This window comes from Pleuronectes platessa, chromosome 10, assembly GCF_947347685.1.
Source record: "Pleuronectes platessa chromosome 10, fPlePla1.1, whole genome shotgun sequence".
NCBI classification, from domain to species: Eukaryota; Metazoa; Chordata; class Actinopteri; order Pleuronectiformes; family Pleuronectidae; genus Pleuronectes; species Pleuronectes platessa.
This window is the reverse complement of record NC_070635.1, coordinates 16,028,640-16,055,415: the sequence shown is the minus strand read 5'-3', so window position 1 is coordinate 16,055,415 and position 26,776 is coordinate 16,028,640. Positions and strand designations below refer to the sequence as shown.

Below are 26,776 nucleotides of genomic sequence, written 5' to 3'. Positions count from 1 at the left end.
GTCTCTCTCTTTCTCTCTCTCTCAAACACACAAATACACAAACACACACAACACTATGGTACTATTTCACTCAGTCTGAAGCCCAGGTGCCTGTTCTATAATTGTATTCAATATAAGAAATTTATTCCATCTGACCCCCAAATAAATTGTTTTTTGTGTGTATTTGAGTTTCTCCTCCAATACTCTCAAGCAGTTGACCCCACTACCACCATACATAAGAGGAAATTGACCTCAGTGTGTGTGTGTGTGTGTGTGTGTGTGTGTGTGTGTGTGTTTATAAGGAGGTAGACTACGTGTGTATGGAGGTGTACCTTAGCTCATCACTTTAAAACATCCCCGCTGACTGACTCATATGACTAAATCTAATCCATGAGGTTATTCCGGCGTGTCCATCTGTGTGCATGTGTGTGTGTGTTTGAGCTATTCAACCTCAATTCTACCCACAACCAATCATACAAGAGGCTGGGGTGCTGAAAAGGCAGCACCTGGGGGGGTGTGTGTGACGATTGTGTGTACGCGTGTTTGTGCGTGTGTGTGGCGGTTTGTGTGTGTGTGTGCGCACACATATATGCACAAGGTCATACATAGAAACGAGAGAGAGGGTTATGGGAGCAGGTGCATGCACCAAATAAGTATGGCTGGAAAGATGGACAAAGCAAAGAGCGGAAGTGAGGATCAGACGGCCGCTACTGTATACAAAAAGAGATGAAGCAAAAGGAATTAAAGGAATAGTAAGGAACGAAAGACATGGAAGAGGGTCAACCTTAAAGAGGATTAAAAGGAGAGAAGTGAGTGTGAAGTGGAGGCAGCTGATCGTCAGCAGCCTAACAGGGTTTTAAGGATGATCAAAGACGTCAGCAACAATGAGAAGAGAGAAAAAGAGCCAGAGTGAGAAGACAAGAGATGAGTAAGAAATACTATTAAAAAATAGAGATGAAAGTGGAAAAGAGTGAATAGGGGAGTCGGTAAAAAGCAGATGCAAAGTTAAGTGGGTATGAAACATAAGAGGCGTAAACACAACATCCATGTGTCAGGTCTGTGCACTTCAAAATTTAAATGATACAAATATTTTTTTTCATGCAACACTGTAAAATTATGTGTTCTACTGAGTTTGCACATTATGTATATTGCTTATTTGCCCACAGGTGTGAACGGCACCCTACAGGGAAACAGATGAGGCGCAGCTGCACGTACAGAGGAAACGCACAAACAATAACAGCCAAAATGGGAATAAGGTTTATTTCCCTCAACTCCCATGTATCCACCAAATGCAGATGTGCTAATTCACAACTGAAAACTGTTAACAAAATTTGCCTCAGTTGTTCACTGTAAACAAACAAACAGCTGCTTTACACTCTAAAGGTATAAAGTTGTGAATGGGATTGAATTGACATAGAACCAGCAGGTTAAAACATACGTGTGTTTGTCTTTATTGGGTGTAATTTATCTTTGCACCATAAAATACATTTCAAAACCTGGATTGCTGCCTGGACAGAGGAGTCTTTGTGTGTTGTTTCACTTACTTCCTCACCTACAGTGCTCATGCTCTAGCTATGCCTTAAAAGCATCTTGTTTTTGTAAAATATATTGTTATCATTCTGGAAATGTGGATAGCAAAATGATCAATATCTATAGGTTTGCAGGCAATTACCAAAAGGAGACTTGTCAGAGGTGTGTAAATCCAAGAGAAAGGTGACACACAGCACATGGAACTGACTCTTATAGCTGAACAATTGAGTTTCACCTCAACTATGGGGATTCAAGACCACAGAAGAAAAGTGCTTTTGCTTAAAATAGCCTGTATAAAATCAAGTGGGTGGGAAATGAATTAAACAGTCAAATAATGTTGCTGGTCTTTTTTGCCTCCAGTATTGTGAAAATAAAAAAATGTGTCACTGTCACTTGAGGATATTCCTTAGGCCTCAGTGGTCTTCTCAGTAAAAGAAGGTATAGATAATGGATCATACACCATTGGTGTGTTTGAAATGGAATGAAGCATTGTGTCACACATTCACACATGTCCTGCAAAATTCCAGACTTTAAACTTCAAGGCTGTAGCAGACAATATACAAAGAATTAAATTTTTGTATAACAGAGGCTGGGGGGAAAGTAATCATCAAGCCCTGAGAATACATCCTATTTGACCTCTTCACTGTGATGATGCTGTATAAACTAACGCTGTTCCTTAATAGGTTAATTTACAAATCTGTTCATTAACACGTTCAGTAAATGGTGCTGTTATGTAAACAATTAAATGCTTCAGTGTTGATATAATTGCAACTCATAATGAAATGGAAATCTTGCTTTCTAGCACTGTTGAACTTCTGTAATGATTAGTATTCAAACACATTTGTTTTCTCCCTGACGGGAGAGTACTTTGCATTTTTAGATCTCACTGATTATCGACCATCCTGTTCAGATTTCAGGGAGTTCAGTTGTGTCAGATCTTGTACATTTATGCAGGAAAATGCGCTTTCGAGACTTTTTCATTTACAACATGAAGATTTTACACAACTTTAATTCTACCTCTTGGTGATAAGATAAATGTATATCAAACATAACCTTCCTTTCACTGGAATTTCACAATTTCCATTTCAGACCGAGCGACATAAATTCCCAAACTCTATCTGACAATCTGACACAAGCTATACACATATTAGTTCCATCTATCGCTGTACAGCAGAACAAATCAACAAGACTGAATGCAATTGTAAATTGTGCAGACTGTCTTTGCAGTAGTTTCAATCCAATGTGGATGCAATCTCCTCTAATGTTCCACTGTACGAGGGACTTTTGCTAAACTAAAACAGAGAACTGTTGTGAAATGTGCAGGTTTTCCAGACCACAGAAACAGATCTATGGTGTCTCGGATCCCCCTCTGGTCTTTGGCCGTGGTAGATGATATATGAGGGCAAAGACGTCTGGCTGTGTGTGTGTATTTGTGAATGTGTGTGTAAGTAAGAGAGAGAAGAAGCAGACAGCAGCCTTAGGGGTCAATATGATGCTCCTGGTGCTTCACACACAGACCACACTATGACCCACTTTCAATCCCATCCCACAAATACCCCCTCCCATACATTCCTACATGCATGCACGCACAAACACACACACACACACACACACACATCTCTCCCTTGTTATTTCTTCCTTCTACCCTCCATCCATTCCACCTTCCATCTCAAACACATCATCTTTCCTCCTCCACTGCCCCCATCTCTCATCACACACACAAACACACACACGCACACACACAAACGCACACACACACGCACACACACACGCACACACACACATACCCTCAAACACCCACATCCACACACACAGACAGGACATGCTGACCTTGGGATACAGTGCAGTGGTGGTTTATAGGGGTAAGCATGATGGGGCAAAGGGTGGCTTTGGGGTGAATAGATACACTTGACTGAGCTAACAAGCCCTGCATGGCCTTACTGGCTGATTGGCTGACCGGACAGCTGGATGCCAGGCTATCTGGCTTGGAGGACAGGTGGGCTGCAGGGCAGGGTGGGGCACTGACCCAACTCCACAGTGTGGGGTATCACAATAAAGTCGGAGAGTGAGATCAGTGTCATGAAAGGGAGATTTACAAGGACATAACGGGATCAAATAAAACTCCTTGCTGCTAAGCAAGACTGACAATGCTTTAGGTACAACTACAGGTACAAGAACTGCATGAACTGAAACAAAGGAATTTAACCATTGTCCTCTCAGCAGGTCATACCCCTTGTCTAATAACTTACATCAATTTGGTGCTGAATAAAAATTGGTCACTACATAAAGAAAAAGTTTACTCCATTTGGGAAAATAGCATTGCTGCCACTGGATGGTGCAAATTAATTGCATCAATTTAGTCAAGCTGAATGCGAAAATATGTACACCAAAAAACAATGTATCCATGAGTCACAATAATCTTGGTAAAAAATAAGGGCAAACATACACAAATCTTTCAGTGGCGACTCTTCACCTCCCTTTCACCTCCAATCTCTGCAAGCTGGGGGGCATATGAAACATTCTCTTCCTGTGGTGGAGGATATCGCATGGTGGCTCCGCCTGAAGTTTAATGAGTTGATGAACTCTGACCTGCAATATTCACTTTGTATTCATGTATGTGTGAACAGGCCCTAAGAAAGAAAAATATCTTTTGTCAAGACTGAATTGCTCAAACAATATCCACCTATCAAGATGATTGAGCTAAGTAAACGGAGCAGTAAATCAGCCGCAGGCCATGACAACATTTACGGAATAACAGTGTCTGCAGCACACGGCTGAAGTGCATTTCCAAATCCCTTTTTGCTGGTTTAACACTGTAAAAAGGGGTCCCTGTTCCAAACGCAAGGTTCAACAGAGTTGTACTTAGTCTCTTAATTACTCATGGGAGTTTCTGGTGAGACATGCAAGGCAGCTCCCATCTCCACCTCTGCCATCTCCTATTCGCTTTAAAAGGCAGGTGTGCTTGCACATAGCAGACTATTATTGAAAGGGCAGATTTGTGTTCAGAGATGCCATTTTTCTGAAGAAGAATGAGTTGCACAAGCAGATCAACCTTGTGTGTATTAAGTAAGCAGTATGTGCACTTAATGCACCTGGCTATGTGGGCAAATATAACTATCTTGATTATTTTTCCCATTTAAATAGCAGCGAACACTGCACAATCTTTAGACGAGGATTTTGTTGGTCACACTGGCTTTCCACTGCCTCAGGATAGTAATGTGCCAACGATGCGCCTGACCACACCTCATTTTAAGAGAAACAATCCCACTGATGCTCAGATGGGCACAAGTGCATTTGCTATTCAAACGACGAGGCTACTAGACAGAAAAATAACTACTGATGGGGCTCTAAGGGTGCAATCTGAGAATTTATAACCATAACTAGGTCTCTATTAGGATGACTCATAAAGGGCAAATGTAACAGCTACACACACACACACACACATATTCCCAAAGCATGTGATGTGAGAGTGGGTGAGGCATGACAAGTTGGGCGTGTCAGATTAGGACAACAAGACAGATTCCCAGCTGACAACATTTCTGTCTAAAAGGTTCCCTCTCCTCAGGGAGTCTCTCTGTGTGTGTGAGTGTGTGTGTGTGTGTGTGTGTGTGTGTGTGTGTGTGTGTGTGTGATTGTGAGCGTGTGTACATGCACATTTTACTCTCTGACGTGGCAAATTGTGAATGGGCCACAGATAACTTAAGAGTTTCACCTCCTATCACGTTTTATAAGGAAGAGCTCACACAGGCATGCAGTCACATACACAAAAACACACACTCATGTTCACACACAGAGGGGCCTTGGGGTTTTGGCGGTTGGTCTATGTGTCTAGCAGGGAGAGCAACCACTCAGCCGTGGATGATAAAGCAATCAACTGTCATTAAGGGAGCATTGACTGCAGCTATACACACACAAATACACACAAAGTACAGCTATCCACAACACACACACACCAACACACACACAGGTCAGTCACTGGTGGACATTTTGAGATGTATTAATACATCTCCACTAATTACATGTGTACTAATATCACTATTTTCAGACGTGGTGAGAAGCACATAAAGAATACATACCTAAAGTATTGGGAGTAACAATAAGTATTTCTTAGTCTATCAGTAATGTTATTTCTATGCAATTATTTTGATACTAAATTAATTATGACTGCAGATTTTTCAAAGTGAGCAGTTCCCTGTTCATAAATGCTTGTAAATTGACCCCTTTCATCCTTATACCCTTGAAATGTGTGGGTATTTATCAATTATAATTTTAACAGATTGCAAGATAAGAATCAGCAGATGAATCAATTATGAAAATGATGATTAATTGCTGTCCTAAACAAAATTTGCGCAAATATCAATTGACAACAAAGCAGTGAGATGTTTGCAAACAACTAAAACACAGCACAAACAACGAAAAAGCACTGAAGCAAAAACACATCTTTCTTTCTCATCGGCAGTTAATCTTCTGATGCAACTGCAGAGCAACACCAGCACAGAACTGGAAGTGCCTCTGATGATCCAGTATTCATACAGGTTTACTGCAACTGTAGTTATCCTGATGGAAATCAATCTATGCAGCCATCTTTGTCCACTGCTCATCCTGATGTTGTAATTTCCTTTTTGGAATTCTTACTGGATTCATTAAATCTAATGTCAATTACTTAAATCACACCGAGAGCAGAAGTACAGGAATATTTTCTTTTAATAAAAAATGTATTTTATGAGTACAATCTAATTTACTGTGATCACTTATATCAATCTTCATCCACTCCCACGTTACATGCAGTACCAACCCAAGTTGGTTGACATTTATTCAAATGTGTCCATTATGTAGTCGTCAAAGAGCTTAGTTGTGGAAATATGCTAAATTAATACAGACATAAGTCTGAAATAGAAAATACATCTTCACATGTAGCATGGGTGTGGATATGATCTAAGCTGTCAGTATTTTGCAGTTCCTGTCTTTTCTCTTTCTCTCACGCTCACCCAATATACCAGACTGCAGACCTCTCAAACTAACTGGGGGCCTTGACAGCATCTCTCCGATACATCAGCTTAGTTAAGTGGCAGAAAGTGTGCAACATACCCTCTTTTTCCCAAAGACAGAAGGGTATGGGTGTGTGTGTCGCTGTGCATTGGTGTGTGCTAAGAAGCGGGGAGTGTATGCCAAGTTGAGCACAGCAGGGGCCCACCATAGCACTCTCACCAACAGTTTGACAACATCTTAGAAACATCTATTCACTCGGGATTTATCTCCTGTTCTTAACAACTGTGAGTCCATTTCTTTTGGAGAGGCAGAGTCAGCCTGACAGATAAAGTCGGAGAGAGAAACGAAAAGGAGAAAGATGGTGGACTGAGAGGGGGGGAGGAATAAAGAGGAAGAAGTTTAAATGGAGTTGGAGCGGAAGGTAGAAAAGATCAAATAAATGGGGGGAAAGAGTTAGGAAGTTGCCTGTAGAGCCTGAGCTGGAAGAAAGAAAAGGGAAGTAGGAACAGAAGAGAAAATGATAAAAATGCACAGGGCTAGACAGAAAGGGAACAAAATAACAAGGGTCCGCAAAGGAGAGATCTAGCATTAGAAGATTAAGTGGGGGTATCTCAGTGAAAAATAGCAGGCAAGCTCAGCTGAAAGTGGAGCAGGAATGATGAATGCTGTGAGACAAGCCAACCGCTAATTTGGATGGTAGAAGTTTGCCTCAACAGGGCAAGAGGCTGGAGTCAATCTGTCTCTCTTATATCTGATCGTAGACACCCAGTGGGTGCACCTGGGGCCAGACAGGGGCCCCTGCTGTTAAGATAAAAATAGTAGAAACAACTAGTGAACTGGTAATTCAAACGCCCAATTTCATAAATGCCCACAGTGAGCAACATTAAGGCACATTTCCCCCTTTCTACCATTGTTTAATCCACTAGAAGTGGCCAATGTATGTTTGAAAACAGAGAGTTGAGACAAATCTGTAATTAAATGGGATATGAGAAATGGGTGGTGTGTGTGAACTGGGGAAATAAATACATTTGTGCTGTTAACTTAAAAAAGGAATCCCTGCTAAAGATGATAAGAGGCATATGTGGAAAAAATTTCCAACAAAGGAAAGTAATTATAAACATATGGCAGCGGTTTTCCTCTGATTTTAAATGTCCAGTAAGTGTGAGTTATTGAGCCGCATACAGCAAGGGGATGGAAACCTGGACTAAATAGATTTTTGCCATTACGTATTTCACCTTGCATAGATAGGATGATTTGAAGCCTTGGGTTCATGCAGTAATTGGGGCCAATCACTAGTCTGCAGCTCAGACAGAAAACCATTATGATCATCAGTGCAGGAAAGAAAGATATTTCATACAGCTAGAGAGAGGGATTATTAGAGTCAAGGGCACAAAGGTCAGTGTTTCATGGAAGAAAGAAGGGCCTGGAAGGTTACTGACTGACAGAGTAATATACCAGCGAATTCACTTTAACCACACACCTCAGAATGAGACATGACACGATCTCTCACTTTCCAGATGGAGACCAGGATTAATTGTCCTCTCATCATTAGCACAATCTGAAATATGAAGATTGCATTGAGACTGGTTGGGGATAGACAAAAGTCAGAACTGATAAACTAAAAGTGACACACAATACAGTTTTGTCATCCAGCTCGAATCACGTGAAACTGTAGAATAACCTGGCTTTCTCAAACTGCATTCAATAATATTAAATGCTTATTCAAACACACAAGTAACTTATGTAATTCTTTGCTACTCAAGGTCATCAACAAGGATTAGTATTAGGAGTTTGTCTCCATGTAAACTGCTTTGTTATGTTTCCTTGAGATACAAATACAGACACATAATGATGTAAATACACATCTATTTCTTATAGATCTGACATATCTACTGAAAATGATCTGATATATCTGAACCTGTTTATTGATTCCTAGTTATTCCTTACTATCCCACTGTTTGAATAAATTGCATCATCAACATGTACACTGGAAATGTTTTAATTTATTCTGAGAATAAATAATTATTATTCTTTACAGAAGTAAAATAATACATATGCTAATTGGGCATTTTTTAGGACCACTTTTTCAACCAGCAAGTGTGCGATCATTCGTCTCTGTGCGTGTGTGTGTGTGTGTGTGTTATCCTCAAAGCCAACTGTCAGAATCATGCACGCCATGGTAACCGCAGTCAGTTCCCCATTTCACAACAATAACAGACTCCGCAAATATTGACACACTATTTCTCTGACATTACAAATGTGATTATATTTGCTGTTTGCCCTAGGAGATGGCAGTTTATATTCAATAAGGTGTGTGTGTGGGTGTACACGTTGAATGTTAAGTTAAAAAATAGGCCATGGGAAGAACACGCACTGTGTACACAAGAGGATGTGTTCGCAGTCGGAGGAATCCAGAAATGTGTGTGTATGTGTATTCATTCTATTTCTCTCGCCTGTCACCTGCAAGGGAGACAAAGGAGGAGGGAGAGAAAGGTAAAGAAAAGAGTAAAAAACACCTGTATGTAAAAGCTCACCTGACCTAGGAGAAAAACAAGGTGAACACCTGCCACTGTTGTTACGCAACTCTTGACCCTCCTTGTGCACTGCCCCTAAAGCTCAATGCAAGATATGTGATGATGTCATTTTTGGTTGTCAAGCTAAAACTAGCAGTGAGCACTGAACAGCGGGAGAATCTGCAAAAATACGGCAGCACATTGCTGCAAATTACAGTATCTCATCAGCGTTTCCACTGGATACATTTATCCATGATGACACGTTCGGCCAAACAACAATCAATCCAACAAATCCTCTCATCGCACCCAGGCAGGTATTTTGTTAGACGGGGAGGCGACAATCTATGTCCCTCTTGGGTTATCTTAGTGACTACTGCAATATGCCATTTCTCTCAGGAGAGTTTCAATTCCCACAACAAACCCGAGTTAGGCTGAAGGCCATTTTCCTCTGGTCTCAAAACCATCTAACACTCACTAATACAATCAGCTTTCACTCCTGGGTCAAATGACTCGCAGACAGCAAGGTGAGAGAGCCCCTGAGCTGTCTGTGCATTTGTAATGTCGAACATGACGCAACAGGGGGAAAAGCAGACGCAAACTCCTCCACTGGAATATGGGAGAGGAGTCGACTGCCTTTTTAGTAGGTTTACCTGGTTTGAAAAAACTCACATGTACAACAAGGTACAAGTTAAACTGAGTAACTATTACAGAAGTGCAGTTTGGCGACTGTTTTGTTGTTGAGTGAAGAATGGAGACAGGTTGATTTCTTAACTGCTAACAAAACTGTTATTTAAATGATAACTAGCTTATATGAATTATGTATGTAAAGAGCAGACTTCAAATCAGGCAACCAAATTCGAAAAAACAATATTTCAGTTGCTGTGTGTGACTTTCCCTAGCTTGTTAAGGTAAAAACACTCCACATGAGCTTGACTTAAATCCCACTTTGTACGTCAGCATCACAGTATTATATCTGATGAACTATTTACAGCCTGATGCAATACTGATAAGCTTCTACAAAAAAGTAGGGCTGTTAAGTGTAACTGGACAGGAGGAGCTAAAACTCTTGTTTTCCCTAAACTCAACTGTTCACACACACACTAGGGATGTCCCGATCCGATATTGATATCGGAAATCAGTCCGATATCAGCCAAAAAAGTGAATATCGGATTTTATCGGACTGAATCTAAAAACTCCGATATAAGCGCTCCGATATAAGCTGTCCATTTACCGCTCCAGGACTTCTATAATAGGTGACTCTGGTTTGATCACACTCCAACACAGTAGGTGGTAATGCCCCTTAATTAACGTTGGTGCCGGCCGCGGAAGAAGAGCGTCTCTGATCCAGCATGCACAGCCCACGTGATCACAACAACGACAACGTGTGTGCCTGCAGCAAGGTGTAGTGATGTCGGCTGTGTGGAAGTATTTTACCGTAAACTCGGACAAAGACGTTGCAGCTAAATGCAACATTTGTCAGGCGCAAGTGTCCCGTGGAGGGACAGAACCGGGAAGGTTCAATACAAGCAACCTCATCGCACATTTGAAAAAACACCACAAAAAAGAACATGAGGATTTTCGCGAGAGCAGCAAGGCGAAGCAACAAGCCTCTGGCTCGCTTCAGCAACCCACGCTGGCCGAAAGCTTTGCAAGACGTGACAAACTTAGCCTGGATGCCAGACGAACTTAGCCCCGCCCACAACATTTTGGTCGGGCAGTTCGGTCTGGAGTCGCTCCATTGGGAAAAAATTATGGGGCGTGTTTCAACTGACCAGGAAGTAAAATTCCTCTTCGCTCAATTGGATAGACCTACAACCAATCAGAGCAACGTAGTATGTGACGTATGCTAAGCAACGCATTGTGAGTTATTTACTAAAGGCCTCAGTATGCTTCTCCGAGTCCGTTTCGGAATGACGGACGGGCGGATCGGACGGACCCTTTTTGATTTATAGTTCTACGAGCCTTTTTGTTGTGAAAACAATTCACCGCCAGATCAGTAGATGGCGCCACTGAATTCGAGCATAGAGAAGCCTACCTCATGAGGTATATAGAAGAAGTCCACGCTGGTTTATTTACGTCCTCCCGGCTCCTCACACACAGGGAACGATGGTAACAGAAAAAGGATGTTGATGACGCGACAGTTTTTGCTGAATAAAGTGACACCCAGCGGGTCAAAATGCTTTTGTTATCGTGTCTTAGCGCAGCGGTTCCCCGGTCTTGTTTCCAAACGCGTTGCTAATTCAACAGCTGCAACAGCTTGAAGCTACACGGAGGCAGCTAGCTCCCCCCAGCTTCCACACACAGTCAGCACGGACAGCCGATACTAACTACTACCAAGTGTTTGCTTCTAACCTGACGGTGTTTGAGAAACAGTGTCATGAGAGCCGCGGGATTAAAGTCAGCGGGTTTTTGCGCTGTTCCCACCGCAGTTAGCATGGTGGCTAGCCCGCTACCCCAGTTATCAAAGTTCGTTATAACCGTATGTGACCGTACACACATGCTGTAAGTGCTCTAACCAGCCACCGTCAGCGGACACACTTGTCACATTAATCATAGAGTCGTAGTTGTGATTTAGGTTTATTGTGATGTAGGGAATGGAACAGGAAGTTTCCATTCCGAAATGCTGGCGTTAGCGGACCAATCACAGCCAAGTGCTATCCGTGGGCTGTCCGTCATTTCGACGTATAGTTAGAAAAATGAGAGCTGCACGAAAAGCTCTCCGAGGAGCCTCGGAGAGGCACGGAGAGGGCGTTCCACGTTGGAGAGGGCGGTCCTATCTGTCCGTGTCCGTCAAAACGCAGAAGCATACATTGGCCTTAACCCGGGTTCACACCGGACGCTTCAGCGCAGCGCCAAGCCTTAAATAACAGCTGGCTCCCATCCACTCCCATGTTAAAACTTTGTGCCGGTCACACCGGAGGCTGAAGCACCGCGAGGCAGCCTTGGCGCAGCGCGGTGCTTCAGCCTCCGGTGTGACCGGCACAAAGCCGTGCAGCGATCTACTGGATCAACGGGTGATATTATTAGCGCTGCCCGGCGGTTCAGCGTCGCTTCAGTGTCCGTTGTGAACAGCCAAGCGCCGGGGCGATAGGGATTAGCGCGGTGCTTTGGCGTCGCCTCCACGTTCTGTGTTCCTCTTTCAAAATGAATGCGCTGTCGATGTCTTCTAAAACAGACTCAATGGCAGCATCTACACATCTCAGCTCGCCAGCGGCAGGCATGTTTGTTGAAAACGAATTCAACCCGAGGGCACTTTGGTGACGTGGTTGATTACGTCACCGTTGATCATCTGTCAATCATCGTATAAAGCCCGCCCTGACAATCTGATTGGCCCAGTCCGGCCATAATTTTTTCCCAATGGAGCGACCCCAGACCGAACTGCCCGACCAAATCTGTTGTGGGCGGGGCTAAATTCGTCTGGCCATCCAGGCTATGACAAACTACCACGGGACAGCAAAAAGGCAATGGCCATAACAGAAAAGATAGCCCAGTTTATTGTGCTTGATGACCAGCCCCTGTCGGTGGTAAGTAATGTCGGGTTTAAACGCTTAATGGAGCACCTCGAACCTCGCTACATTATTCCTATAGTTTTTGTTGTTTTTGTCCCTGCCCACAGTTGTTTCCAACATATGCTGACAGTAGAAAAATAACTGAAATGAACTTGAATTGTTTGCACTTTAAAATTTAATTTATTCTATTCAATTGTATAATGATGTTGGTAACCAGTGGTTATTTTGCACTTTAAATATAACATTTTGTTTTCATTGGATTTGTTGAGGTAATACTCTTATGTTGAAGGTTAAAATTTATGTAACCAATTGGTTAATAATAAATGGGTCAGTTTTTCCTATACCTACTGTTGCTGACTATTGTTTTCTGTTATATCACTACAACATCAGTAACAGTAACATCACTTTATCAAGCCTTTTCTAACATTCCACACAACAAAATAAGGAATAAATATATGTATGATTTGTGCCTATATCGTATCGTATTGATATCGGCCAATACTCAAGGCTACAATATCGGTATCGTATCGGAAGTGAAAAAGTTGTATCGGGACATCCCTAACACACACACACACACACACACACACACACACACACACACACACACACACACACACACACACACACACACACACACACACACACACACACACACACACACACACACACACACACACACACACACACACACGATATTTTAGCCAATAAAACGTTCACATATTTAGGCTCTGCATTTTAAGAGTCCTAATTTGATTAATAGTAATAATTAGACCTTGCTCAGCTTCCTTATTTCGGGTTGGAATGAAACAATTTAGGTCATCTGGCCCCTTATTCCCTGATCCAGGTTGAGGGACATGCAAATCAGATGCAAATACCAGAGGAAAGTGAGAACTAGTTATGGACCCGGGTAATAAATACTGAATTTAGCCTCTTGGCATTCCAAAAACAGCCAGTTGGGGTTCATATGCAAATTATATGCAAATAGTCCAGACGCAGGCAGCTTTTATTTTTCTGTGTGGGGGGGGCAGAAGCACATTAACATGTCCTTATGATGTTGTGGGTTAGAAGCCAGCTCATGTTGCTCTCCCCTGACTCTTGTACGTTTATATTCACCCTCCCAACTATCACAAATAGAAGAGAAAGGGATAGAGGGGACAGAGGAGAGGAAAGACAGGGGGAAAGATGCACAAGACATTAGATGAGAGGAGGGCGATGAGAGGGGAATACAAGGAGAATTGGGAGGCACGGCATGTAATTTGAAAAGTAAACCCCAGATACTGTTCACTGCTGATTAGAGGATCAGTGTCAAGATGAAAGAAGAGGAAAAAATACAAAAACTATAAGAGTAAGGGATCAAATATGGATGTGGGAAGGAGGCAGGTCAAAGAAAGAGAGAGAAGAAATGTGTAGAAATATGGAGACACCGGAGAGAAAGATAGAAGATGACAACTTTGAGACGGATGAGAAAAAGAAAGGAAGTTGGAAAGATATCAGAGCTTGACAGACAGAGAGACACAGATACAAAGATGGCCAGAGACAGAGACACAAGCTTCGTGGACCACCTTGTTCAATTGGCAATGTCTCCTCGAATGACATGCACCAATGGCTCGTGCACCCACACACGCACCCTGCGACGTCTCCACCTGCTATTCCACCATATTAGAAATAATCGCTATAATGCTCTTACGAAAAACTCAACGTCGTGCCCTGAACACATCACCTGAGCTTTCTACCTGCAATGTCATCACATTGAAAACGAACAATGCAAAGCTGTTAATCGCAGCCTCCACCCTTCAACGCACACAAACACGGCCTTGTTGCTGATGTGAAGGCAGTGAAAGGAAGGGGGATGTTGGTTGGTGAAGTGATGATTAGAGACGACGCTGTTCAGCTGAAAGTATGGGCACCTAACATTTTACACACCCGCTCACTAGCATAAATTGCTGGTCTAGCTTACCACCTCCTTACACACCAATCACGCAGGCTGTTCTGTTTGAGCATTAGCATTTTAAACACCATGCATTTTGTTTTACCTCAGAGCCAATAATCTGTTTGTGATTGTAATAACCCTGAATACAGCATCTGTCAAAAAACAGTGCAGATACAGAGTAATAGTTACAGGGATAATACACAAGCAAGGGTCTCGTGACAGTATTAAAGTGAGAATCAAGTAAAGCTGTTTTCAGACATGAACTGACGACCACACATTTTCCTGAAATTTTTCAAAGATGCCGTATGTGAGAACAAAAATGGCAGTTGCTCTGGACATTTTCTGGAACCCATCCGTCGATGACGTTATGCCGACAAAGATGGAAAGACAACGAGATTCAAGAGTATTTGGCAATAAGGGCCGACACAGGTGTTGATGCACTGTGGGAATGTTCCCAATGATTTTTTACGTTGTTGTGAATCTGTCTGACCTGGACAATCCACTACTGAGTTCTTCGTATGTAAAACCTAAACTCTTGAATTTTCAGACATTTTCCAGAGTTTAAGTCTGCAAACCCCTTAGTATTATTGGCAAAAATGTGCAGTTAACAGCCAAACTGAATAAGAAACATTAAATTAAATTACAACTTATGTGTTTGTCTCATGATTTTACTAATTTAAACAAAAGTATGTTATCCATTTCCTCTCACATTTCTTGATGGCCGCCCTCAGTGAAGCATAATGTTTCCACAACACTTCATTACTGCTAAGCCTCATTCAATATGCATAGTCTCAATCTTGCTGCATGATCGCCAGCTATTTATTTGAACAACCAAATGGCAGGTTTTATTAAAATCTGATTTTTGAGAAATCACAAGAGGCATCACAATGCAATGGATAATCCTATAGCACTGCTGTAAGCGTTTGAACAGCACAAAGCTGCCTACGGCATTTCTGCGTGCACGTCTTTTTTTTGCAAGCGTGCAAGCTTGCTCGCATGTGTGTCTCTATGCATTTGTGCATGAATAGATTAGCTAGGTGGGGCGAACATGAAGCCAAATCCTCAAAGAATTTGACTCCTAATTAATAAATCATAACAAAATGGAAACAATTTAAATTGTTTTTGATTATAAATAATTAATGTCTTTGTTCGTGGTCTTTGTTAATAATAGGTCTGCTTTTTTCTGGGGGGAAAAAAATGAAAATAATGGGAGAAGAGGAGGGAATATCTTCAGCACAAATAACAGATCCAACAGGTTTAAAAAAGTGCAGGAGTGGGGGGTTGCACATTCAGCGCACACACAAACACACACACTCCATCTCCCTCTAACAGATTCCAGTGAAAACAGATGGCATCAGAATTATCTGATGTCCTGTCTTTTTATATGCTAATCCAGCTTCTACACACATCCGAGTCCCTTTAATCAGATATCAGGTCAGAGGTGCTAAATCAAGTTGAGACAATTGTGCTGCTATAGCACATTATTATAAACTAGCATCACTGCACTTAGCGCCATGACACTCAACGTGTGACGGTTATACAGGTGGGTGATATAAGGGACATATCCAGGAATACTCAGGGATCAATAGCAAAGCAGAGTATACACTGTGCAATTCCAGCAGGATTTTGAAGTCATTTCTGAATCACACAACAAATGGTAGAGTCATGTAGCGTACAAGGGGGAGAATGGAGCTATCAGAGTTGATTCCCCTAAAATCAGCACATGTGATCAAGGCAGCATGATCCTCATGGATCCGAATCTGGTCCCTATAGGAGCCGACCCTACGTACAGTGTAAGCACAAACAGTGAACTTTGGTGTAGGCCCAACTAAACTCCTTAAGCTCGAGAAAATAATGACCTTTTCTCTTCCTACATTTTCAATCATTTTCCACTGTATCCATTCCAAGGAAAGATGATATAACTATTCACATGCTTTCATTTACGAACATATAAATGATACGGATTACTGAAGCATGACTGATATGTGACCGAGAAACCGGCAAGTTCAGCAATAGGTCATAACATTCCTGGTCAAACATCTCATGAGTACAGTATATTTATACAAATTCAAACTGCAATAATAAATTAAGTTACATAAAAAAAGGCCACACACACACACACACACACACACACACACACACACACACACACACACACACACACACACACACACACACACACACACACACACACACACACACACACACACACACACACACACACACACACACACACACACACACACACACACACACACACACACACACACACACACACACACACAAAGAGGAGTCAGCAGGGGCTCTCTGAGGACAGATTTATTGAGTTCATCCTTGGAAACCAAACACAGATATACACACACAAGCTCTCACACAGTAATCATCAGATCAGATATCAAAAGGCAGTGTCTGTCTAGAAGATTAGAAGAGCCATCTGTCTTCCATGTGGAAAGCCTCGGATTATCAATAAACTTCACACACTTCTGTTTGCGCATGTATCTGTGTTCGTGTGCATTTGATCCAGCCACTGAGCACGGAATGTAAATGAGAGCGAGAGGAACAGAAGCTCAGAATAAAACACTACCACTTTTCCTTTTGGTTTAGCCTATTTGGTTATTTTACTGTATATAAGTTAATATATTATACATTATGTCTAATTGGGACCATGTCAAATCCTACAAACACAGATTATTGGGATTCCTTATTCAGTTCCGAGACAAACACACGACATGACACATTTTAGGAACCACCAACATCCATAAACACAACACAAACATTCACACACAAATGACCGGGAAATGGCTTGTGGCCACACTTAATGCTTATTCAATACACGGCCATCGATCTCTTTCCTGGCTAAACATAACCTGTATTTACTCTGTTAGCGTTCCCCCTGTATAGATCTATAGTGCTAATGTAACCACAGCATGAGAGAGGAGAGCGAGGCTGAATCAGAGTGCACAAGCACGAAAAACAGTCAGAAAATATGAGTGAATCAGAGGTAGTCCACGGGATGGAAAGGGGACAAAAGTCACACGCACGTTGTCAAACAAATTCAAGCTCAGTTATTATGACCGACGCTGTGGCTTGCAGAGTGCACAGCAGAGAAGCTTTTAGGCCTATAACCTGTAGAAGACCACACACACACACACACACAATTACTTATACAGTATTCATTCACAGTGTCTCTCTGGTCAAGCAAGGTCCTGCCACTGCTTCCCATCAAGTCGTCTTTTCTGCTTGGTGATCAAGGTTACTTTGTGCGGGGATGATTCAAAATAAACCCACTGCTCAAATCATCCGCAGCTTTTAAATCCACTTCATCTAATATCTGTGCTCTCACATGGAAATCTAGCACATGGCTGATTCATTTTTATGTATGAAGGAGAGGGCAGACAGAGCCACATGTGGAAGTAATTTATTACAAAAGGACAAAAGTACACTAAAAGGAAAGCGCGCGCACACACACACACGCTGGTATGTCGTATTAAATTACTACCGAGGACCTCGGAATTCTTCAACCGTTATCTAAATCAATTGCTCGTCGTGGTTCTCACACGCACTCGTGCACACGCTTTTCATTGTTCACTCGCAGGTAGCCAGTGCTTTCATTTCAGCAGGTGGCCTCATATGAACATCCTCACACACCGGTACAGGTCACCCCTGCTCTTCATTTCAGCAGGTGGTCAGTGAGTAATGCCACCGACGGTTGATCACTGAACACTCAGACAGAGAGCAGCAGTTATCTCCCACAAAAAGGACCAAAGGAGAGACAGAGAGAGAGAAAGAAACGCCTCTAATGTCGCCTTGAAATGTCTTTTACTACACGTCCTTGAATGCCTAACTTTCACACTCTTCCCTTTTTATCCATATGTCACCCACACTTGTTCTCCACCCACACCAACAGCCTGGCGTGCCATGTTAATTACTATGTCTTTCAAGCTTTCATTTCCTCCTCATGAGGGAAATTATATTTGTTTTGCTTGCTGAGTCAAGATGACAGGGAAAATAAAGAGGAGAGGACAAATTAGAAAGGATAAAAAGTCTCTTTCAGTTTTTGAAATTAACAGACAAGCTAATTATTCAAAAACAGATAAAGTGACAATTAGTTGTCAAATGGGAGAGAATATAGCTCATCGTGCTTTGGTCCTTTCAGCGAGACTGTCAAGAAGTCAGACATGCATACATACATTGCACCGGTTGTCCTCTAAGATAAGAAAGATAAGTGATTCCCTGACATCACTCCAGTGGACAAATACAGACGCACTTTAATTGCATAAAAAACAATGAGATTTTGAAACTTGGACAGTTTGTCCTGTGGTGACCCTCATTAACACCTTGTTTGCTGTGTCTAAAAGCCATCAAGGTCACTGTCAGGGCAACTTTAGAGCTGTAGAATGACAGGCCCTTTGAGAATGGATAATTAATAAATTAATACATATGTTGCTTCTCAGGAACATGTTTAATACTTTCACATATTGGTAATCCAGTTGTCACTGAAGACCAAGCACATACATATTTGTTACTCTGGCTGATTAGACCTGGAATCAGGTTGAAGTTGGGTGAAGCTTTGCTCGATTCTCAGAAGTCCACACAGTCCTGGGTGGAGGGCTACAGAAGAACAATGAGTGACAACACCTATGTGGACAGTAAGGTTGGCGATGGCTGACCGTGATCAAACCATTAAGATAAGAATTGTGATAAAAATGGAAAAACTCAGCATGAGTCACCTGACTTAACACTTAGCCTTTACCTTTGTTTCAAGGAGTATACACTACACATGGACATCTGATGAAACAACTATACTTGGGTAACATTTTTGTAAATCTGAAATATCTTCAGTGTATGTATGCTTACATTTCCTACGATAACTTTAAAAATAAATACAGCCAAAAGAGATTAAATGCATGTTTGATTATTGCCCTAAACATTAAATTGGTCACTTAATATGAATTAGAAATCTTTACTATTAAACCTACCTCTCTATACACTTCCTGAACACCATACAATACTGCATAGGGCTTCCCTTTGCTCTCAAAACAAACTCACTTCTTCATTTGTATTTCCAGAATCTATGAGAAGGATAGAGGGGAATAGAGCGGGTGGTCCATTAACCAGAAGGTCAGTGGTTCGCCCCTTAGCTTTTCCAGTCCACATGTGTAAGTCTCCTAGGGCAAGACAGTGAACCCTGAACTGCCCCTGACGGCTGTGCCAGCAGAGTGTGTATGATATGTGATAGAAAAAGAACTGCAAATAAATACAGTCCATTTACCGCATGTTTGAATAATTTGTTCAAAATTCTGCTCCATGTTGACCTGGTTGCGTCACTACTTTCTGCACATATGCCATCTGCTCATTCAGACTGCCAATCCCCTCTTCTGCCACATCCCAAAGTTGTTCAACTGGATTCAGATCTGGAGACTAGGGAGGTCACTGAACTCACCGTCATGTCCTTGAAACCAGTTTGGGAAGACTGCTGCTTTGTGTCATGGTGCATAATTCTGCTGGAAATTACCTACACACAACCAGGAGCTGCCTAGTGTTGCACCAGCATGTTGTATAGCCCGATGAGCAGCTAACTGGGGGTTAAAATGTCTTGTCAAATGGCACCTGATGCAACTTTTCGAAAGAGAGGGAAAACATGACTCCTTCAGTCTACTATGTGGTGTAAGGGTGTTGGTCTGATATTTGAATAGTCAATCCTGGGCCATAAGCTTGCATGTGACAATTCTGCCACCTCTGTCACCATTAAGGGTCATTGTTCCTGCTTTGATCAAAGGTTTAAAACTGGATGTGAGTGAAATCTGGCTTCACCTCTCAGCCTCTGCCCAGGCAACCTCCTATCATCCTTGTTTCATAGTCCCTCCCCCCTCAACCCCCACAATTTTCCCTCAGCTCCTGACTTATCCCATTACTCACATCTCCTCCATGATATTCCCATTATATCCCTTCAGGGTATTCACAATCCCTGTGGGATGCAGGCAGTATTCCTGGGATAACAGTGTCTGGCTGGCTGGCTGGCTGGCTGGCTTCAGCAGGGAATAGGGAATAGGCGTCCTTCCTCTGGAGGGAAGCAGCAAAATGAAACTCCTCTCCAGCGGGTACATTCATTTATCTCTAGCTTTCTTCATTAGAGGTGTGAAAGTGTGGGTGAACAAATGAATGGACGGAGGGAAGACGCAGCATTTCTTGCTTCTATTCTTCTTCCTCTCCAACTGTCCCTGATTCTCTCAGGTTTGTGATACAAGTATGAGGAATCGCCAACCTTTGTAGAATCAATTTGATCAGTTTTTGTTATTTCTCAGAGGAACAAGGGATGCTTTCTCCTTCAGTTGTCTATAATTATCTTTCCTTGCTCCTACGTCTCACATATAACTACTATATAACAAGTGCTAGTTAAAATGGAGATCTTTCTATCCTTGCGCAAAAATAGTTCTATACATCACGAGCGGGGATCTGGCATGTAGACAACAGACACAGGTCAAGTTGTTTTAACAAGCAGTTCACCCATTTGCTTATGACACAATTAGTAACTTGGCATTTATTTATTTGAATCATGTGGCAAAAATATCACGGATGACACCAATAAATCCCTGAGCCAGATTTCGTGGTCTTCCATTCCAAATGCAATTTCTTCTTGCAATGGTGGTTCTCCTCGGGTCAATCTTGGGTCCTGTCAGAAATCCTTTCCTCTGAGTAATCAATGGATGAGATTGAGCAGTGATCCCTACTTTCCACAAGATATCCCGTTTTACTTCTTCTCTTTCTCTCAAGGGAATTTTAAGGTAGGAATGGACGGGGTCCCTAATCCCATGGCCTCTAAATGGTGGCTGGGTGCTGCCTACATGTGGGTCACCTTGTAGGATCACCAAAATACACATGTGCATGTGCACACACACACACATACACACGCAAGGCGCGGTGCTAAGGATCACTCTAATCTCCTGGCCTCTAAATGGTTACACACGACTGCCTGGACTCATAAGTCGATTTGTGGCCTTTAAACCAATTCAAAGGCTCTGTGTGTGAGTGTGAGTGGGAGTGTGTGTGTGTGTGTACTATTTTTATTATCCCACAGATATTTCAACAAAATTGCGGTTAAATCCACACATTCATAAATAAATACATAAATGTCCTGAAGTCCTGATATGTTCTTTTGACAGTTCAAACCTATAGTAAAAGTGTGACAAGTAAGAGTCAAATGTCGTTCAGTAGTTGTTTTTGTCTGTTTGTAAAATATAAATACAATGACAACTTTAATACTCAATTTTGTTTAACCCTCAATTTCCCAGACTAATAGTAACACATCTATAATTAGCCGCCCGTCTACCTGTCAGACAGCTGCTCCGAGGTTATCATGTGTAACATATTTAATAGAAATGTACATGTAGCGATGAAAACTTCTTTAATCCTACAAATGATTACTTCTGTCATGTTAATTCCATTTAATCAAGTTGGTTATTTACCTTGTTTCTTTGTTATTTTACTCAAAGATGTGTTTCAGGATTTATTTCCATTTCCAGACCATTCACACTTCCTTCTGCAATGCACCGTTTCTCTTTCCTCATGTCTCTCCCATCATTTCTAGCTCCTTAAACTACTCCCCTCTCAGTGTCATTCATGACTCCATCATTTCTCCATATATCCATCTCTCTACTGCCCGGCTCTGCAGATGTGCCAGAATCGAGTTTGTTTTCCCTGCCAGCCGACTGCTCTCCCTGATCCGTTCCCTTTTTTTTTTTTCAAGACCATCGCCTCGGCTGATTTTGGCTTCATCAAATGCATGTGTCTGTGTCGGCTCTGCCCTTCATCCCTGCATCCTCCTCCCATCCCCACTGACTCTGCTTCTCGTCTTTCCTAACGCTGCCTTTCCCTTCACCCCTTTCGCTCTCTCAATCAGCAGAAGTGGGACCGTCACACACACACACTGTTGCAAGACAGTGTAAAGACAGAGCGAGCACACAGTAAGTCTCTCTCACATGCGTACGCAAACCAGATGATTACATCTACTCTTGCAGAATGACAGCTGTCGAAAACTGAACCGTCTCTCACACACTTTCTCTGTACAATATCAATTCCCACCACGTCTGCAACCATGTGTGAGGAGAGTTTGTGAGCTGGCTGTGTGCGGCAACGTGTGTGTGTGTGTACGTATGTGTGTATGAGAGAGACGGAGAGGGGTGGAGAAAGAGAAGATTGTAAGTTACCATTGGCTGTAATATTGCGGCGTGTAATGTCGCGTAGCACGCAGTCAGCCAATCAGAAGGTCCTCACACACTCAGTTTTATGAATGAGATGTATGCGAGGTACACACACACACTCAGAGTGAGAATACTCTACAGTGATGTAATACAATCACACAGAGTAGCAGAAGTGTGTGAAAGACGAACGCGAAATGATCCCAGTAACAGTTAAATGCTGCTTCTGCCTAAATTTTAATCTTGTCATTAAGGAATATTATATTTAATTCCCAGAAATGTAAAATATTTCAAAAAATGTACCTTGATGCAAATATACCTAAATTAAATCTACAACTATGCCATATGTTTCTTCAGCATTTAGGGATTACAAAATATTTTTTGGGTGAATTTCATATCGATCTAAAAAAATTCATTAGAGCTGGCACTGCACTAGTTCCCAAATAACATTACACAGTGGGCGACACCTCCAGCATGCTCTGTCCCCACACCTGTAATACCTGCTGAACAATTAAGTCCCCGTATCATTTTATCTAAACAGGCTCACACCCTCAGTCTGAATCCAATATCCTCCAACCGTCTGTGTCTGAACCAGGAACTGAGAACGCCTCATTTGGCTGACACTGTGTACCAGGGAGTCATTTTGCCTAACCGGTATGTAAAATCATAACTGAATAGCTGTGTTTGCGGCTGGCTGACAGAGAGGAGATTGGGAGGGGAGGAGAGCAGCCAAAAACAATCAAAATATCCTGGTGTGACTTTCCATGGAGGAAGGGTGTAAGGGTGTGTGTGTGTGTGTGTGTGTGTGTGTGTGGGTGTGTGGGTGTGTACACGGGCTGGTCTTTCTATGAAGTCACTATTTGACACATTGCTCTGCTACACAATTGTGGTTCATTTGTGTAAGTATACAAACGTGGGTAAACAGTGCCCTCTTTGGTTGTACACAGGAACAGCAGAAGCTCATAACAAGGCAGGTGGCGCAAGTACAGCCACAAAAACAAGTGAGGAGACAATGAAACCTGAAGAGAGAAATGACACAGGTTGTTGTTTCACTGTAAAACAGGTAAGACAAGACAAAAAGTGAGATGAGAACAGAGAGACTTCTCTTTACATGGTTCACATTCACTCAATGTATTTAATATTTTATATATATATTACTTAATAAGTGAACTGATGGCTTATTTATCAACTAGCAAGGGAGTATTTTCCATTTTAATTCAAATATGAGTGAAAATTTTCAAAAGGATGCTGCACCTGAGATTAAGCATTTGATAAATAAACCATAAATAAATACCCATGTCCTACATGCCGTAAAAAAAATAGTGTCAGGATGCTCTGCAACAGAAGAATGACGTATTCAGCCTTAATAAACAATGACCTCATAAAGAACACGTGGGTTTAAAAGTTTCACCTTTTAAAACTATAAACAAGAATAGAGGAATGACCTCATCCTGATACTGCAGCGATGCATCTGTTCAACAAAACCCTCCACCCATGAGCCAAGGCTGCCACCTACAGGCCACTGCAAAAACTGCTACTACATCGACACCAGGTGATGTCATGGTTTGAGAAAGAGTTAGGGATGGAGGGAGTGGAGACGTGTGAAAGAGAGAAACAGGCAGGGAGGAAGCGAGGGGGAAAGAGGGTGATGTCATGTTTTCACAGGCACTGGAAGCTCGGTCTTTGTCCAAACTCCAGTCTGCAGAGCGACAGATGCTACGGAGGCATCACTCTGATATTCATACGATATCACCATTTTCTTTTAACAGGACATAACATTACTCAAAGTCCTCGTGTTCAATCTGGCCGACGACTAGACACCACATCCTTCAGGAACCCATTTGTGTCCTTGTCATTCCAGACTATTCCAGTCTCTTCACTCCCCTCCTAACAATTTCATGCCATTCTAGAAATTGCATTGCATTCATACCATTCAAAACAATCACCACCTGCTCTGAGTGTAACCTCCCCTGATTCTGGCCATCATTTTCCCTTCCAAAAATCTCACAGTGAAAAACATATTCGCCTCGAAAGAATGAGAGGAGATGAAGGGGTAGAGGAGGAGAATAAACGAAAAGGGATATGGAGAAAGAAAGAGACAGAAGAACCAAACTCGGGGAGAAGACAGATAAATATTAGACAAGGAGGACACAGACATCGTTTCGCTTTAGCAGCGACACTGACCATTACAGCACTTTTTGAGAGACGTGTGAGGAAGAGAAAGGCAAGGATGAAGGACAAAAACGATGAAGTGTGGGAGGTTATCAGATCAACACATCTACATAGTGAGGTAAAAATCATTCTAAAAGACGTTGAATTAACAAAGGACTAGAGATGTTCCAATAAACATTTTGGTTACGGCACTGCAGCACTGAGCCGTATCAATCACAGAAGTATTTACTATTCCTGGTAAACCTACAAGCTCAGGAGGTACACATCAAGCAGACAAGTACCAAAGCCCCAAAACATAAAATGAAACATGATCAAACCCTCTTGCAAATGAATGTACTCAAATGCAAATCTGAAGCTAAGGCAACGTGAAAGCCATCAAAACTGAGCTAATTCAACTGTGACCCACTTTCTTGAGACTCTGCTATTCAGTTTTAGTGTCTCTCTTACAGGTATACAGACACAAAGTGGTGTTTAATGTGGAAGAATGATGGCAATGTGACATTCTTTTTTTATTGAATTGTATAATTTTATGTATTGTAAGATGGATTGTGGGAGAGGTTGTTTTACAGCTGCAGATATTCAGGTGCAGAAATCGAATTATATTGAACAGCGACAGTAAATGTTTCTCAACGCTTTCTGGAACCATGATCTTTGTGTGGTCATTGGATGGTTCAAGTGAAGCGAATGAGACAAAAACAAACCTTTCCAAAGATTTGAAATATCAGTATCCATAACAGCCAGTTTAAACCTGACAAATTTTTCTATTACACGATTTTGAATGCGTTTTTATATGCTGAGGGATCCAGGGACGTACTGTCATCAGATTCTTTGACAGGCACATGGAAATCCAGCAGAAAACAACTCCAGCACAACATGCGGCTGCTTTTCACCATACTCACTCACTTCCTGAAAGACAACTGCCACCAATCTTCAAAATTATAGACTCAAATTAGATCTGTGACAAGACGAGTAGCGCAGCAAACATCAAGCCTTAGCAGATGCTTTAACACAGGATCTGCTATCAAAAGGGAGGGTGTGAGACAACAAAGTGAGGAGAGGCATGGAGGGAGAGAGACAGGTTGTTTCAGAACGGAGCTCGAGGGACACGAGAACAACTGTGAAAACAAAGAAAGGTGGAAAGATAAAGTGATCAAGGGTTTAAACTACAAGATATGAGGGGAAACTGTAGGCCTCTGTTTTGAGTGAACTGTGCCATATGGGTGTTTATGAGTACATCAGCATTTTTTAAATGTGTGATTAATGTCTTTCCATGGCGGAGGAGACCCCATGCTGAGAGAAACGCCTTAAGAGTTGATACAAACTATTCTGTCTCTGGAAAATGTGTAGTCTGAACCCAGTCAACTCTCTGATGCATTACAGCCCAGCAATGCAATATAGTACTTCAACTGTATCTGTAACACTACTACTCCTACCACTTAATACTACTACTGTTACTTCTGCTGCTGATAATAACCATCCTCACTTTCAACATCATCGTAATCATTAAAGACAAAAACAAAATCTCAATATCAGTTTAAAACATGTTAAATTAATTAATAAGTAACACACTTTGACAGATATTACTAGTTAAAAGAGCAGATTATCGGTCTATGGATATTCAAATCAAAAAGAGTGTTCAAGTCTGACAGACTGTGTTTTACAGTGAGACTTTCAAACATGCTCCAGCAGCATCAGAAAGAAACATCAAGATTTCTGCCAATAACATAAATAATAGTCTAGGTCTAAATAACTGATGATCAGTAACTGGCAAGTATATTAGTAATGTTATCGTTTATCACTCATTATGAAAGCCAAAATATAACTGGCTTGATTTACACCAAATGCTGACATTGCCAGTGACTGATTTTACTTTAACAACCATTTTGGAAAATAGTAGGTGCGCTGATATTATTTCCAATTGAAAAAATAAGTGGTCATGGATGTTGGTCAGTGTTT

General features: G+C 41.8%; 1 protein-coding gene across 1 annotated transcript in view; it reads right to left on the bottom strand.

Moving 5' to 3' along the window:
- Positions 1-26,776, bottom strand: part of cdkal1 (CDK5 regulatory subunit associated protein 1-like 1) — a 236,898-nt gene that overhangs the window by 206,830 nt on the left and 3,292 nt on the right. The window lies entirely within an intron of this gene.